Genomic DNA, 5,688 nt, shown 5'->3' on the forward strand with positions numbered 1-5,688 from the left:
CTCTTCCCAGCCATGTCGCGGGCACGCCTTTCTCTGGCCCCTTGGCCTCTGCCCTGCTCAGGCAAGAGTTACAAAGTTCTTTCAGCTCTGCCAATAAGTGCCCAAGGCACCTACTCCATCAGTGAAGCCTCCTGCCCAAAAGCACTCAGCTTTCTCGCTCTGTGGGCCAGGAAGCCTACCACGCCATCTCCTGCAGTTATTTCTCTGGCATCACTTCTCTCTCTCTCTCTGTCTCCTGGTTACAGGAGCTTCTCAGCACGAAGATCCCTGGTCCAAAGGATGTGTGGGATCTTCCTTGGTGGTGGTGGGATCCTCTCTCTACTCTGGAATTCGCTATATTTTAAGGTAAAACTGACCAATCCCCGTGGTAGGCCACAATTGCTTTATTTGCACAGTCTCACCCAGTCACTTGGGTGGGAGTTACAAGACCATGGCTCAAAAGGCCACACGAAATTGATTCATTGCACTGCAAGTGGTTTATTTTAAGTAGCTTAATCTTAAAGCACACAAACGGTGGAGGTGGGGGAAGAATTTGTGAATGCTTCCTTCTTTACATAAACGTATCTTTTTGTTGTCTCCCCTCTAAAATTCATGGGTAGCAACCTTTTTCTCTTGAAGCTCTGTAGAATCAACTGGTTTTTTATACTATGGATAAAGTAATTTGTTATTATTGTTGTTAGGTGTCCTCAAGTTGGACCTCATAGTGACCTTCTGTCTAACAAGGAAATGTGGACCTGTCCTCTCACTAGTAGGTATGTTTGAGCCCACTGTTCCAGCCACTGTGTCAATCCATCTTGTTAAGGGTCTTTCTCTTTTTTGATGACCTTCTACTTTACCAAGCATGATATCTTTCTCCAGGGATTGGTCCCTCCTGATAACACGTCCAAAGTACTTGAGACAAAGTCTCACCATCCTCACTTCTAAAGAGCATTCTGGCTGTACTTCCTACAAGACAGATTTGTTCATTCTTCTGGCAGTCCATGGTATAGTCGATATTCTTCATATATTCTTCGATATTCTTCACAAACAGCATAATTCAAAGACATCAATTTCTTCTTTGACCTTACTTTTTCATTATCCAGCTTTCCAGTGCATTTGAGGCAATTGAAAATACCATATGGCTTGATTGGGTCAAACCACTTTAGTCTTCACAGTGACATCTTTGCTGTTTAACACTTTAAAGAGGTCTTTTACAGCGAATTTGCACAATGAAATATGCCGTTTGATTTCTTGACTGCTGCTTCCATGAAAATTGATTACTGACCCAAGAAGAATGCAATCCTTGACAATTTCAGTCTTTTCTCTGTTTATCATGATGTTGTTTATTGGTCCACTTGTGAGGATTTTTGCTTATGTTGAGGTGTAATCCATACTGAAGGTCTTTGATTTTCATCGGTAAGTGCTTCAAGTTGTCTTCAGTTTGGGAAATTAAGGTTGTCATCTGCGTATGGCAGGTTGCTAATGAATCTTCCTCCAATCCTGATGCCTCCGTCTTCTAGCCAACCTCATTTTTATTCCTTTGTAACCTGGTTAGCTCTTCGTATTTTTTATGCTTTTAACATTTTTTCCTAGATCTTTTGAAATAAAGAAAAACCTACCAAGCTATTTTTAAGTGCAGCAGTCTTTCCACGTTAATTTTATTTGGAATATGATAAGCATTCTGGATCATGCTACCTCCCTCCCCTCCCCCTCCCGTTTTTAACCAAGAAACGTTTTTATTTCCTATTCATTCTTTAATCCTACTTTTTTTCTAACCTAAAAAAAAAAAAAAAAAACTTTTGGGTGCGCAGAGGACGCTACCGGAGCACGTACCGGCTCCTGAACCTAGGCCTGGGCAGAGGCCTCCTGCGGGCTGCGGGCTGCGAGCTGCGAGCTGCGAAGCTAACGGGCCCGCACTGCTTGGCGCGTCCGCTCCTGGGGCCCGCAGAAGGCCCGGGGCCTGAGTTGGACGTGCCCTCATCCCGAACCCTGCGGGCCGTCTGCTGCCCCAACCTGCTGCCGCTGGTGGCAGCGCTCATCTGCTTCTGGAGGTCCGCTGTGGCAGTGGAGGAGGAGGAGGAGCAGCAGGGAGCGAGCGGGACCTCCGCTGAGGACGTGGCCAAGGAGACCCAGGCCGAGATCATCCAGCTGTGAAGCGAGCCAAATTGAGTATCCTGAAAGATGAGCCGGAAGAGGCTGGGCTAATTTTGCGTGACGCCCTCCGCCTTCCCTATCAGAGCGGTAACAACAAGGCCGTTACCCTACACTTATGATTTGATGGCAAACTTGCATTTATACATGGTCGACTTGAAAATGAGGAAAAACTTTTTAAAGCAATAATAAGTTACCTACTTGGAGGGAGCCTGAAGCAGGAAGACAATGCAATAATTGAAATCTTAAAGCTGGCCAGTATCTATGCTGCTCAGAATAGACAGGAATTTGCTCTTACTAGCTATGAATTCTGCATTTGGGCTATAGAGGAGAAAATGGAAAAAGAAAAGGAACTAACAGAAGACATTGTACCAGTGGAAGAGAAAACCAATACCCACCTCCTTTTAGGCATGTGCTTGGATTCCTATGCTCACTGCCTTCTGGTCACCAAGCAGCCATCATAGGCATAAAAGATGTATGAAAAAGCTTTGCAAATTTCTGAAGAAATACAAGGAGAAAGACACCCATACACCATTGTGCTGATGAATAACCTGGCTACTACTCTGGATGCACAGGGCCACTTCAATTTATGTGTGAAGGGCATCAGATCTGACAAGACAGATAAAACATCCTGAGCTACACATGGTGTTCAGTAATCTAGCTGCAATTCTGATGCACAGAGAACAATATGCGCAAGCCAAAGAGATCTACCAGGAAGCACTGAAGCAAGCAGAGCTGAAAAGAATTGAGGTTTCCACACAACACATCAGGGAAGAGTTGGTTGAGCTGTCAAGAAAAAGTAGAGCTTTGATTTAATTTTATCAAGCTCTAAATTAATTTTTGTTGTAGGAAGAATAATTTCCAGTAACCCAGAGGAATAGCTATTATTTCATTCTCTTTGGCACACAAATCGGTGGTTTAAATCCTTTGTCCTTGATATTCAAGTTTTCTCAACTTCCCCTTGGTAAAGGACAAGTTGTATACACTACTACTACATTCTTTCTTTTTAAAGAAAAATCAACTTTCACCTCTTATCCCTGACTGATTTTGACTTTTGATGATGAATGTCAAGTGATGCTTTCGGGTGTGATGCATGTCTAGGTGACATCCTTGCTGGTCTAACGCCACTATAGATTAGGATGGGTCTGTTTTTCCTCTGAGGGAGGGAGGTGTGTGGCGATTCAGCCTGGTGTCTCTACCATAACACCGATTTGCTGCCCTTTCCTCTCTTATTTTATCAATATCTGTCAGACCAGAGCTACCTCTCTCATGGAAAAGGGTGATTTATAATCTACTTTATTTCATGAAGCTCAATGTGAGATTTTAGGCATAAAGGAGGAAAAGTGGTGTCTATAGTTTGACACCAGCATCCTTCAAAAAGTTTTAAAGTGAGAACTAGGCACCTGAAAGTGTAGCACTCATCTGATCATAAATAAAAGGGATCTGTGTTTCTCTGTGTATCTTGTTACATGCAACTATAAAAAAAGGAGGGAAAAAAAGGAATGATTTAACCTCTTGCTTGTCAATGCCATCTGAGCATTCAACTTCATTTGCCAACTAAGTCTCACAGCAGAATCATCTGGGGAGCTCTTTGAAGATATGCATGCCAGGCTGCATGCATAGAGTTGGACCCTACAAGTGTAGTATTTAAAATGTCCCCAGTAATTCTAATGTGCACCGCTGGTATAATGGAAGAACGACTGACTTGGATTCTAGTCCTGGCTTTTTGATTTGGGCTCATTATATCGTCATCTATAAAGTGGGAAATGAATGAGATTCTCTCTTAACCATGAGGGTAGGTGATTTGTCATATAACCTTTAATGAATAGACTGCTATGTTGAAATAGCTTTATCATACTGCCTCAGATTATATCAATACAAGATATATAGACCTGAGCAGTCTTGCAATAGCCACTTGTCTAGGGGAAATGACAGTTTTTCTAGGAATGTACCACTAGAAACACTGGTAAGCCGGTGGGGAGGGGGGTGTTTTTGGTTCCTATGTACATACTGGAAGACCCCTTTCATAATAAACTAGAGCCTATACAACAACAACAAATAAATAAAAAAAAACTTCTGTTTGTCTTTTTTAAAACAGATTCTATGTGGATCGGTACTCCAGGATCTGCTCTCTAGGGTATATCTATTATAACCTTTATTAACAATTTCATTTTTGTTCCTACCCTCAACTTACTGATATAATACGAGGGATGTGTTTCAGAGCAGCCTGGGATCATATATTGTCGTTTTTGGTTTAAACGTCAAAGTGTACTCAAACAAAACAAAACAAAGACAAAGCAAAAAGACTTACTGGTAGGTGCCCCTCAACAGATGAATGGATAAACAAATTATGGTATATCCAAACAATGGAATATTACCCAATGATAAAGAACAACGATGAAGCTGTGAAACATCGTATAATGTGGTGGAACTTATTATGCTGAGTGAATTTAGTCAGTCACAAAAGGACAAATACTGTATAAGACCACTATTATAAGAACTCAAGAAAAGGTTTAAACACAGAAGAAAACATTCTTTGATGGTTACGGGGGTGGGGAGAGAGGGTAAGGGTTATTCACTAACTAGATAGTAGATAAGAATCATCTTAGGTGAAGGGAAGGACAACACACACTACAGGGGAAGTTAGCACAACTGGACTAAACCAAAGCTAAGAAATTTCCTGAATACCACCCAACACATCAAGGGACAGAGTAGCAGGGGTAGGGGTCTGGGGACCATGCTTTCAGGGGACATCTAGGTCAATTGACATAACAAAGCTGATTAAAAAAATGTTCTGCATCCTACTTTGGTGAGTGGCATTTGGGGTCTTAAAAGCTTGCAAGCGGCCATTTAAGATGCATCAATTGGTCCCAACCACCTCGAGTAAAGGAGAATGAAGAACTCCAAAGACACAAGGAAAGTAGTAGCCCAAGAGACGGATAGGGCCACATAAACCAGAGACCTTATCAGCCTGAGACCAGAACTAGATGGTGCCCGGCTACCACCAATGACCATCCTGACAGGGAACACAACAGAGGGTCCCTGGTGGAGCAGCAGAAAGATGGGGTGCAGAACTCAAATTCTAGTAAGAAGATCAGACTTAATGGTCTGACTGAGACCGGAGGTACCCTGGAAAGCGTGGCCCCTGGATTCTCTATCAGCTCAGAACTAAAACAATTTCCGAGGCCGACTCTTCAGACAGGGATTGGACTGGACTGTGGGACATAAAGTGATACTCATGAAGAGTGTGCCTCTTGGTCAAGCAGATACAAGAGACCAAAGGGGCAGCTTCTGTCCAGAGGTGAGATGGGAAGGCAGAGAGAGTTAGGACTTGGTTGAATGGTCATGGGGAATCAGGGGCGGAAAGGAGAAGTGTGCTGTCACAGAATGGGGTGAGCAATTAGGGTCACATAACAATGGATGTAAAAAAATTTTGTATGGGAGACTAACTTGAAATGTAAACTTCATTTAACTACAACAATAAAACAATAAAAAAATACAAGATTGGTGCTTATTATACACAGAAACTTAATTTAGAATTGGTGTATTTCAATTTTA

At 42.4% G+C, this 5,688-nt stretch overlaps 1 pseudogene; it reads left to right on the forward strand.

Moving 5' to 3' along the window:
• The first annotated feature begins 1,779 nt into the window (after window positions 1–1,779).
• LOC101349882 (tetratricopeptide repeat protein 19, mitochondrial pseudogene) lies at window positions 1,780–3,040 on the forward strand (annotated as a pseudogene).
• Window positions 3,041–5,688: the final 2,648 nt, after the last annotated feature.

Source organism: Trichechus manatus, unplaced genomic scaffold, assembly GCF_000243295.1.
Source record: "Trichechus manatus latirostris isolate Lorelei unplaced genomic scaffold, TriManLat1.0 scaffold00047, whole genome shotgun sequence".
NCBI lineage: Eukaryota > Metazoa > Chordata > Mammalia > Sirenia > Trichechidae > Trichechus > Trichechus manatus.